Below are 12836 nucleotides of genomic sequence, written 5' to 3'. Positions count from 1 at the left end.
TACTGTTCTGTTCTGTTACATATCCTAGCTACATTTCAGCTGTTAAGGCAACAAAGTGGGCAATGATGCTCCCTGGTTATTGCAGTGCATTGTAGGAATTATTCAATCTGTGTTTTGGAACAATTATGACATTGGAACAGCTCTACAGTGAGCACAGACCAAGCATACAATGATAAGGCATAAGGGGTCTGAATCCAATATTTGCACAACATTCTATGCACTAAAATGTACTGTTTTTAAGGTATCATAAATGTATTATCGCCTGCCTCTGATACTCAGCAATCCTGTGAATGTGATTGTGAATGTGATTTCACAAAATTCACAAACTTTTTCCATCAAAAAGAGTGAATTGTAGAGGATTGAAATGTCATCTGCTATCCTGCATATCCACATATTCCTCAGTTTATATAACTTAGAGATCTCATATAGTCCTATTGGTCTCTGCTTGGCTTTTTTTTCTAGTCCTAAATGTAGAGTGTGGCCATCTTCCCTAAAAGGGAAAAATCATTTTGATGAAATTTAGTAGATGTGTACAAAGACTGACTCTGAAGAGTCACACTTTGTGTAACAATAAAGAAGAAAAATCTAAACGTGTTGATGGGGGTCTTTGGAATTTGTTCTTTGCATGGACTATAGGTTATAAATATACTAAATGGTGTATTCTCACAAAAACATGGCATACATGACAAGTATGATTATGATGAAGCATGCAAAGATACAAAAGGTGATTAACTGGAAATATTTGCAACTATATTATTTTAAAAATTAATGTATTTAATAAGAATAGGCAAATGCCAGTTAAACAACAAATACTACAGGAATACATTACATTTGAAAACAGGAAATTTAAAATAGGAAAGTTTTTTTAATTGTAATAATTCACAACATTACTGTTTTACTGTATTTTTTGATCAAATAAAATAAAATGCAGTATGTCCATCTACAGAAAAGGGGGTTTTGTCTCTTGCGTCTATATTCAACGCATTGTTGTTTTAACTGAATATGTTGCTGTGCATATGAATTGTCTGTCACACTCAAACACACAAACAGCAAAATTTACCACGAGTCTCAGTGGACTGACTGAACCAGCCCGACTTTCCCGTGTTCTTCCTGTGGGTGAGATCACCCAGCGTCACCCCTTCAGTTCACAAGCAGGTCACATGCATTCAAACAGAGAGCAGCTATGAGTGTCTACTGCACAAAAACACAGCAGCACCACAATACTACAACACTAGAGATAGACAGAGAGAGAAAAAAGAAGGAAATGAGAGAAACAAGAAGGACACAGAAGGTAGTTTTGCTGTTCTGACTCAATATTAAGCATAACAAACCAAATACTAAAAAGAAAACTACAATCACACTTTCACTACACAGCTACACATACTTACACTGCAAAGTACATAATAAAGAGGCTGGGCTACGAATGATCATTAGCCTTCATTTTGCATTGTAAATTTTCCTTTTTGGTGCATTTTTATCATCAACATAATGTTGTAACTATTGTGATTTGAACTCTTTTTAGTTTTACTAAGCTCTGTGTTATGGTTTCTTGGATTTTTCCATTTATTTGTCTCTCACAACCCATTAACAGCAACCCATGAATTATTCAACTGAATTTCACTTGGTTGGTAGTGAGATTTGCCTTCACTTTTGATCCCTACGTAATGTTCTTTACTGAGGGAATGTTTCTACAGAAGGCAAATGCAATTGACAGATAGCTTTTAAATCCATCAGTGTTTGGCAATGTATTACATCTGAGGTAATATGTAAATAGCATTTTCTATTATTCCATCACAGATCTGATATAAGGGTGCTGCACACGACCTGAAAAGTGAAGCCAAAACATTTCAATCACCATCTGGCAGCTGGATGCAGTATAGGTCATAAACAAATGGGATATGAGCCAAACTCAAAACTTAGCCCCGGGGACATATTCCCAGTGAAGCCCTTGACTAAAAATACAATAAATCTAAAAATAAAACAAAATAACTAAAGATATAATAAAATACCTAACTATATAATACTATTATTGTTAGAAATTGCAACAATATAAAAATAGACATATAATACATTTATACATTTAAAATTTTAATTAAAACAATAATTAAACAATAAATAAACAATAATCTACTGGCCAGAGGAGAACTGGCCCCCCGACTGAGTCTGGTTTCTCCCAAGGTTTTTTTCTCCATTCTGTCACAGAGGGAGTTTTGGTTCCTTGCTGCGGTCGCCTCTGGCTTGCTCAGTTGGGGACACTTAATTCCTAGCGATTATCGTCAATTTGATTTCACAGATAGTATTTAAACTAAACTGAGCTAGACAATGACATCACTGAATTCAATAATGAAATGACTTTGATACTTCCAAACGAATCACTACTGCACAGATTCGAGCACCAAATGTGTCACTGCTGTGCAGACTCTGGCTCCAAACGAATCACTACTGCGCAGACTCTGGCTCCAAACGAATCACTGCTGTGCAGAGTCTGGCTCCAAACTAATCACTACTGTGCAGACTCTGGCTCCAAACGAATCACTACTGCGCAGACTCTGGCTCCAAACGAATCACTGCTGTGCAGAGTCTGGCTCCAAACTAATCAATACTGTGCAGACTCTGGCTCCAAACTAATCACTACTGTGCAGACTCTGGCTCCAAATGAATCACTACTGCGCTGACTTGAGCTCCAAACGAATCACTACTGTGCAGACTCTGGCTCCAAATGAATCACCACTGCGCAGACTCTGGCTCCAAACGAATCACCACTGCGCAGACTCTGGCTCCAAATGAATCACTACTGCGCAGACTCTGGCTCCAAACGAATCACCACTGCACAGATTCGAGCACCAAAGGTGTCACTGCTGTGCAGACTCTGGCTCCAATCGAATCACTGCTGTGCAGACTTGAGCTCTAAACGAATCACTACTGTGCAGACTTGAGCTCCAAACGAATCACTACTGTGCAGACTTGAGCTCCAAACGAATCACTGCTGTGCAGACTTGAGCTCCAAACGAATCACTGCTATGCAGACTCTGGCTCCAATTGAATCACTGCTGTGCAGACTCTGGCTCCAATTGAATCACTGCTGTGCAGACTTGAGCTCTAAACGAATCACTACTGTGCAGACTTGAGCTCCAAACGAATCACTGCGTGCAGACTCTGGCTCCAAACGAATCACTGCTGTGCAGACTCTGGCTCCAAACGAATCACCGCTGTGCAGACTCTGGCTCCAAACTAATCACTACTGTGCAGACTCTGGCTCCAAACAAATCACTGCTGTGCAGACTCTGGCTCCAAACTAATCACTACTGTGCAGACTCTGGCTCCAAACAAATCACTGCTGTGCAGACTCTGGCTCCAAACTAATCACCGCTGTGCAGACTCTGGCTCCAAACTAATCACTACTGTGCAGACTCTGGCTCCAAACTAATCACTACTGTGCAGCCTCTGGCTCCAAACGAATCACCGCTGTGTAGACTCTGGCTCCAAATTAATCACTACTGCGCAGATTGAGCTCCAAACAAATCACTACTGTGCAGACTCTGGCTCCAAACGAATCACTACTGCGTAGACTCTGGCTCCAAACGAATCACTACTGCGCAGACTCTGGCTCCAAACGAATCACTGCTGTGCAGAGTCTGGCTCCAAACTAATCGCTACTGTGCAGACTCTGGCTCCAAACAAATCACTACTGCGCAGACTCTGGCTCCAAATGAATCACTGCTGTGCAGAGTCTGGCTCCAAACTAATCACTACTGTGCAGACTCTGGCTCCAAACGAATCACTACTGCGCAGACTCTGGCTCCAAACGAATCACTGCTGTGCAGAGTCTGGCTCCAAACTAATCACTACTGTGCAGACTCTGGCTCCAAACTAATCACTACTGTGCAGACTCTGGCTCCAAATGAATCACTACTGCGCTGACTTGAGCTCCAAACGAATCACTACTGTGCAGACTCTGGCTCCAAATGAATCACTACTGCGCAGACTCTGGCTCCAAACGAATCACCACTGCGCAGACTCTGGCTCCAAACGAATCACCACTGCGCAGACTCTGGCTCCAAATGAATCACTACTGCGCAGACTCTGGCTCCAAACGAATCACCACTGCGCAGACTCTGGCTCCAAACGAATCACTACTGCGCAGACTCTGGCTCCAAACGAATCACTGCTGTGCAGAGTCTGGCTCCAAACTAATCACTACTGTGCAGACTCTGGCTCCAAACTAATCACTACTGTGCAGACTCTGGCTCCAAATGAATCACTACTGCGCTGACTTGAGCTCCAAACGAATCACTACTGTGCAGACTCTGGCTCCAAATGAATCACTACTGCGGCGACTCTGGCTCCAAACGAATCACCACTGCGCAGACTCTGGCTCCAAACGAATCACCACTGCGCAGACTCTGGCTCCAAATGAATCACTACTGCGCAGACTCTGGCTCCAAACGAATCACCACTGCGCAGACTCTGGCTCCAAACGAATCACTACTGTGCAGACTCTGGCTCCAAATGACATTATGTTTGTAAGATGAGAGCAGCCATACAGAGATATTTTGGCTTCACTTTTCTATAGTGGAAGGAAGTGGAGACATGTCGTCTATGTTTTTTTACAGTCTATGATCTGATCACACTGGAGAAAGACTGGAATGTAAATTCTATCCATCTAAAGAATATTAAGAAACCAAGCTAATGGCAGGTGAAAACCAGAGACTGATAAAACAATCAGCAACAGTGTCTGATTGGCCAGTTAACAGCAGTTCTTCTGTCAGTTCCTTTTCAGTGAAAGGTACATAGTTTCTGTTTTCAAATATGTTTAGTCTATTATAGTTTTAATTGGAGTAAACCGTGTAAGATATGTGTAAAATGAAATTAAAATATAAAATGACAAACTTCAGAACATTAGACTGTTCAAACCACATTTATCATAAATAGTTTTTAAATGCTTTTTATGATATGTTTCAGCTTTGTCAAAGCCTAAGTCCTTGTCGACACTAATATTTTTTTTGTTTGAAAATGCATCTTTTTCTCTCCAATTGGCCTTGTGTCCACACAGAGACAGAATTTTTGTCAAGGAAATTTTTTAAAACACTCTCCAAAGAGGATAAATTTGAAAACACAGTTTTCGCTTTGTAGTGTGGACTGTGGAAACAGAGACTTTTGAAAATGATGATGCATGTTTAGTCATGTGACGCATATTGTACTATTAAATATCTCTGTTTTTACTGGTATTGTGCCTGTTATGTGCTATTCACTTTCACATGGTTGCTAAAGATATTTACTTTGTACACTCTTCATATTACAGCCTGAAAAATATGACAGAAAATGTACTCACAATTGCCATCCTGCGGCAAAACATGAGGGCAGTTGCGTTTTAGATCAAACATGAGTGAGTGCGACATGGACCATAAATAAATGGTCCTGCCAGAGGAATTGCATGAAAACTTATGTATGTTCTGTCTGTATCATCTCAGTAAGCTTTTATGAAGTTTTACACAAATTGAAAGTTTTCCAACGTTTCGGCGTGGATGAGAAACATTTGGAAAAGAGCTGAAAACGCTAATGTGGATGGAGAGCCCTTTAAAACAAAAACTCAGTTTTCAAATGTATCCAGATTAATGTAGACTTATCCTAAAATTCATTACTGCAAGCCACGATCTGCTTACTGATTCATACTGCGTTTAGACTGAACTACAACACTGCTCACACAAAACATGACTGGTTTCATTGAGTGCAGGGGTGTAAAACCCCCCATCTGAGGGTTGTCCCCCTAAAAATATCATTGCAAACCACTCTGTGTATTGTAAATAATATAATGGACAAATACTTAAAATAATTGTGTAAGTATTAAAACAATCTAAATGCAAAGAAGCGTTTTAAGTTTAGAAACATTTTGAGGCCCCCCTCCCTTGCCTCACAGTAGTTTGGTCCTCTGCCTGCTTTCCCCCTTTATACCGATACACACACACACACACACACACACACACAAGTTCGGCGGAGAGAACAGAGTGCTTCAGTAGTTATGTGTAAGTCGGCTGTCAAGGCTATTTTATTCACTTTAAACATCAGATGAAGTGATTCTTTCTCTTTAATACAGTGTGCATTGATATTAGGCTAATATTGACCTAATGTTACCGATGTGTTGGGTTTTGCTCAATATGATGTGAAGTGGCAGATCAGTGGGCTTGCTGTGGTTCAATATCTAAATAAGCGATGTCCTCAGTCCCAGATGAAACCCAAAATACTATGTGGAGGACGCAAAATTATTTAATAATTATAATATGACCGCGTGGTGAACCTATGAACCAGACTCATATTTAAACATAGTCTCCATACTATGTACACATATCTATCCTAATTTTGCTGTATTATTTGTGTCCCCTTCAAAATTTGCTGTTGAGAAATGTTATGTTTATTGTCCCCCCCACTGAAATTTATGCCCTTGATTGAGTGTATGTATAAACTGATGAACAACTTACATTTGACTAACATTACATTTTTCTCATATGTGTGCAAATGGCAGCATGCGTTTCAACAGACCTTCAGACAGATGAAAAGAGGAGAAACAAATGAGTGTTGCACTTTTACATACGGCTGCGTTTGGCCTCTTGATCTCCCTCCTCATCATTATCAGGGTCGATGTCCTCAGCTTGTGTGATCCAATCCAGATATCCCTTCAGATCCTCCTCAAGCTGCTGCTTCTCACGCAGTTTCTGGAAATCTCCACGAGCCTTGGCCTTCTCACGCTCCTTAGAGAACTCTCTGTGGTACACACACGCAGACAAATCCACACTAGCAACAACGTACTGTACGGAAGAGATCATGTATCCAGATATAGACCATTTATGGGACTTTGAAGGGTGCATCTATGAAATTACATAAATTGAACGTTATCAGCATTTGGATAAATTAACTCACCCACTGAGAACACCCAATACTAGATTGAGGACAAAGAAGGAGCCGAAAATGACCAGACTGACAAAATAGACCCAAGGCAACTCAGAGCCCATAGCATCATTCATCTGAAACACAAGGACACACAGCAACTCTCAGATTAACTCGTGCTACCAAGTCTACCCTTACAAACAGAAATATGGCAACAAAAACTGGCCAATTCTGACTATACTCTCAGCTGCTAATCTTTTATGGCATTTTAGCAAAAATAATAAATAAATACATTTAAAACTAAAATCTACTTGTGACGTCAAGATTTAAAATAAGAGAACATGCAAACAAGCAATTGTCCCCAGGCAGCGTCGACCAATGAAGTTCCATAGCAAATTAGATGAGTATGTGTAAGTGGTTGTCATGATCCAAGGAAACACAATTTAAGTCAATTAAGAACAGGTTCTTATTTTCACTAACAGCCTGGCAGGAGAATTAATATCTTCTGAGAAACATACAAACATACATTGCAATACATAAAGCACATAAAAAAGAATAAGACCTCAGTTAAAACATTTACAAGATGAGTTCAGCAGCCATATCACCCTGTAGCCCAAGACTGGTTGCCTACTGAAGCTAAGCAGGGTTGAGCCTGGTCAGTACCTGGATGGGAGACCTCCTGGGAAAACTAGGTTGCTGCTGGAAGAGGTGTTAGTGAGGCCAGCAGGGGGTGCTCACCCTGTGGTCTGTGTGGGTCCTAACGCCCCAGTGTAGTGACAGGGACACTATACTGTAAAAAGCACCGTCCTTCGGATGAGACGTTAAACCGAGGTCCTGACTCTCTGTGGTCATTAAAAATCCCAGGATGTCCTTCGAAAAAGAGTAGGGGTGTAACCCCGGCATCCTGGCCAAATTTGCCCATTGGCCTCTGACCATCATGGTCTCCTAACCATCCCCATATCTACTGATTGGCTTCATCACTGTCTCCTCTCCACCAATAAGCTGGTGTGTGGTGGGCGTTCTGGCGCACTATGGCTGCCGTCGCATCATCCAGGTGGATGCTGCACATTGGTGGTGGACGAGGAGATACCCCCCTTACTATGTAAAGCGCTTTGAGTGCCTAGAAAAGCGCTATATAAATGTAACGAATTATTATTATTATTATTATTATTCAGAGCACTCGCTAGTAATTTTTTTAATGCACATACTGAAATATTTGTCTCTAGTTTCAATAGATTTTGTAGCATATTCCAATCATTTGGGGCAGCAAATTCAAAAGTGGAATGACTCTAAATGATTTTCTTTCTAGGGATAGTAATATATACACAGGATAAACGGGTAAAATAAGGCACAGGAGGGATTACTTAATTAACTAATTGGTAACTAAGGAAACAAACTGGAAACAGGAACAAAGGAGACAGGAGCTAAACACAGGGACAAAGGAGAAACTTAAAATGCATCTAAAAACAGAAACTTAAGGGGAATGTGACAGATCCAATTACAGCTGTTCTCCAGTCAACAACTGGCTGATTCAATGATCCAGTAAGAGAAAGCCTGGAGTTTACGGTTTACTGAATTGTTCACTCAATGTGTGCCAAGAAGCAGGAGATTCTCTCAACTACAATGTGCATGACACCGATGGCACTAAAAGCAAGTTACTAAAGTTCAATTTCAGTATTGGCAATATTAAATGAAAATTATAAATAGGTGATGACTGTCAGTTGTTTGTGAACTAAATTTATGGTAGCATTGAAACTTTTTAAGCTTTTTAAAAAAAAAATCCATTGTATTAAATACTTTATCACAATCTCTACAGGGTATGCAACTGTGGGTAAAAACTATGAATAATGCAAAGTTAAAATAATTCAGGGTAACACTTTATTTTAAGGTGTACATAATATAGAGTAATTACCTAGTTAAGTACTTAGTAGTAGCTGTTGTACTTACATTAAATAAAATGTACTTACCATGTAACTAAGTTATGGAACAGCCTGTACTTACAGTTTGTTATTATGTAGATGTAATAGGCAGTGTTACACATATATAACAGACCGAGTCTGTTATGCAGCTACTTATGTAACCAAAAGATTGTTACATATGTGTTGCAGACTTTATATAACGTACTTATAAATGTAAGTACACAGACATAAGCTACTTAAAATAAAGTGTATCAAGATTATACTTAAGTGTACTTCATGTGTCTCTATACTGTACACCTTATCCAGCTGCACCTTAGTTTGATTTAACCAACCAGTGCACAGCTTAAATACATGTAATACCTTTCTAATTACATTAAAATTACAGACTATTACACAGGCATAAGCTACTTAAAATAAAGTGTATCAAGATTGTACTTAAGTGTACAAGTAGTTGTGTAACAGACTCGGCCTGTTACATATGTGTAACAGTAGCTGCCTATTACATCTACATAATTACAAACTATAATTACAGGCTGTTCCATAACTTAGTTACATGGTAAGTACATTTTATTTCATGTAAGTACAACGGCTATGTTACGGTGTGTTAAGGCAGGAAGGCGCTGGAGACAACGGAGATTTCGTAAGAGGTAATATTTCATAGAAAACTCAGGACATCAGGAAATACACACTTCAATATAACTAAGATTGGAAAAAGACTGCAACGAAACTGAATGCTTATAAAGAATAGGAGACAAAGGAGAAAATGAGATGATTAATACTAAACAGGTGAAAGGAATAAACGATGATGAACTTAACTAGAACAGGAAAACCCAAATAAGGACAAACAGGAACTAAACAGATACCAACACGTGACAGGCAACTACTAAGTATTGTATTTTATTGTAGCTCCGCTTTTTTATAGAATCTTTACCTTACTTTCACGCTCTGTTGTTTAAAGGGATAATATATAACTTAATTCCCACCATATTTCTGGTATTATCTAACTAATTTGATTGTTTGCTTTTAAAACCAGCGCGTTTGCATTCGTTAGCCGGTTAGCTTGTTACTCGCAATTCCATTCCCGTTTCTATTCGCACCTATTATTTTTTTTCTTTTTTCTCGCTCCGTTTTCATTTCTCTCTCGCTCCATTTTTCACAAGTTCGTCAAACAACAGTGGTAAGTTAAGTTGGTATCATTCATCAATCACATCAATCACAAGAATTTGCACTGCTTGCCACATGTAGTTTATCTCTCTCTGTCGGCGATGAGCGATTCACGTGATAAATGCAAGGAAATAGTTAGGCTGACAGAGAAGATTTTAGAACTAAAGACACGCATCCAAACTTTAGTTGAGGATAGGAAGAATGTGAGGGCTGTAGATACGGCCTTGGATGCGACTAGCTCAGGGAGTCCTGTACATTGTTCGGTTCCAGCATTAGAGCCCATGCAGCAGGGCAACTGGGTGACAGTGAGGTGGCCTAGTCGCGGGTCAAAACACAGCTCTTCCGTTCCGATCAGAACATCAAACAGGTTCTCCCCACTCAGTGACACACCCACTGAGAAACCTGATGTAAGTGCTCTAGTTATTGGCGATTCTATTGTACGGAACGTGGAAATAGAGACACCAGCCACCATAGTCCAATGTTTACCGGGAGCCAGAGCGCCTGACATCTTGGCAAATTTAAAAGTGCTGGCTAATGCTAAACGTAAATTCAGTAAGATTGTTATCCACGTCGGTGCTAATGATGTTCGACTTCGCCAGTCGGAGATCACTAAAAATAATGTTAAAGAGGTGTGTGAACTTGCAAGTACGATGTCAGACACTGTAATATGCTCTAGCCTGCTCCCTGCTTACCGGGGTGATGAGATTCATAGCAGACTGTCGTCGCTCAATGGCTAGATGTCTAAGTGGTGCCCGCAGAATAACATAGACTTTTTAGACAATTGGACGAGTTTTTGGGGCAGACCTGACCTGTTGAAAAGAGATGGTCTTCATCCCTCTTGGGGTGGTACTGCTCTTCTCTCTAGAAATATGGCACATAGTCTTAGAGTTCATACTTGACTAACTGGGGCCCAGGTCAGGAAGCAGACAGACTGGCTAAACCGACCGTCTGCTAGTCGCCTCACGTCACAGAAGTCAGTTAATTCTCAGCACATAGAGACTCCTTCACCTAGATATCACACTATAGAGACTGTGTTAAAAACCAAAACCAAATTAAGATTAACAATTTAATTGATGTTCAACAAATAAAAAATGTTTACAATACAGGGAAACAATTGATACAAATTGATAAAACTTGGCTTACTGAATATCAGGCCCCTTTCTACACTTTTTGCTAATTATTTGATCAATGATCATAACCTAGATTTGCTCTGTTTGACAAAAAACATGGCTAAAACCAGATGAATACATTACCTTAAATGAGTCTACCCCCCCAAGATTACTGCTATAAAAATTAGCCACGTCCGAAAGGTAAAGGGGGAGGTGTTGCTACAATTTATAGCAATATTCTCAGTATTTCTCAGAGGGCAGGCTTTAAGTATAACTCGTCTGAAGTTATGGTGCTGCGTATAACATTATTTAGAGAAACACATGTTAGTGATAAATCCCCTGTGATGTTTGTACTGGCTATTGTACACAGGCCACCAGGGCAACACACAGACTTTATTAAAGAATTTGCTGATTTTCTATCTGAGTTAGTACTGGCTGCAGATGAAGTCTTAATTGTTGGTGATTTTAATATCCATGTCGATAATGAAAACAATGCATTGGGATCAGCATTCATAGACATGTGTCAGGACCTTCTCATTGTCGAAATCATACTCTAGATTTAATACTGTCACATGGAATTGATGTTAGTGGTGTTGAAATTCTGCAGCAAAGCGATGATATCTCAGATCATTATCTAGTCTTGTGTAAATTCCATATAGCTAAAACTGTAAATTCTACTCCTTGTTACAAGTATGGTAGAACCATCACTTCTACCACAAAAGACTGCTTTGTAAGTAATCTTCCTGATTTATCTCAATTCCTCAGCATATCCAACAGCGCAGAAAAACTGTAACAGATAATGTAACAGAAACTATGGACTCTCTTTTTTCTAGCACTTTAGGTATAGTTGCTCCTTTACAGTTAAGAAAGATCAAAGAAAACAGTCTGACTCCGTGGTATAATGAGCACACTCGCACCCTAAAGAGAGCAGGCCGGAAAACAAAACTAGAGGTATTTTGTATAGCTTGGTGGGAAAGTAGCCTATCCTACAGAAAAGCATTAAAAACTGCTAGATCTGATTACTTTTCGTCTCTTCTAGAAGAAAACAAACATATCCCCCGGTATTTATTCAAAACAGTCACTAAATTAACGAAAAATAAAGCATCAACAGGTGTTGGCATTTCCCAAGAGCACAGCAGTAATGACTTAATGAACTACTTTACTTCCAAGATCGATAATATCAGAGATAAAATTGTAGCCATGCAGCCGTCAGCTACAGTATCACATCAGATAGTGCACTATAGATCCCCTGAGGAACAATTCCACTCATTCTCTATTATAGGAGAGGAAGAATTTTATAAACTTGTTAAATCATCTAAACCAACAACATGTATGTTAGACCCTATTCCATCTAAACTACTAAAAGAGCTGCTTCCAGAAGTCATAGATCCTCTTTTGGCTATTAGTAATTCATCATTGTCATTAGGATATGTCCCCAAAACCTTCAATTTGGCTGTTACTAATCCTCTCATTAAAAAAACATAACTTGACCCCAAAGATCTAGTTAATTACAGACCGATCTCAAATCTCCCTTTTCTGTCAAAGATACTAGAAAATGTAGTATCCTCACAATTATATTCCTTTTTGAAAAAAATGGTATCTGTGAGGAATGATGAGGTATCATATCGATCACAAGTGCAGTATGGAGTACCTCAAGGCTCAGTTCTAGGGCCGTTACTTTTCACGCTTTACATGTTACCCTTGGGAGATATTATAAGGAGACATGGTGCTGGCTTTCACTGTTATGCTGATGATACTCAGC

The 12836-nt window shown here is 39.6% G+C and overlaps 1 pseudogene across 1 annotated transcript in view; it reads right to left on the bottom strand.

The window, feature by feature from the left end:
* Window positions 1–12836, bottom strand: part of LOC306847942 (voltage-dependent L-type calcium channel subunit alpha-1D-like) — a 107870-nt pseudogene that overhangs the window by 49260 nt on the left and 45774 nt on the right. Inside the window, exons 7-9 of the transcript in view lie at window positions 6916–7019; window positions 6590–6759; window positions 1061–1138 (exon numbers count right to left, since the gene is read on the bottom strand). The product of the transcript in view is annotated as a voltage-dependent L-type calcium channel subunit alpha-1D-like (transcript). The remainder of the gene's footprint in view (window positions 1–1060; window positions 1139–6589; window positions 6760–6915; window positions 7020–12836) is intronic.

This window comes from Barbus barbus, assembly GCF_936440315.1.
Source record: "Barbus barbus genome assembly, chromosome: 28".
Classification (NCBI taxonomy): domain Eukaryota; kingdom Metazoa; phylum Chordata; class Actinopteri; order Cypriniformes; family Cyprinidae; genus Barbus; species Barbus barbus.
Note: the sequence above shows the minus strand (reverse complement) of the source record. Positions and strands in the feature narration are given on the sequence as shown.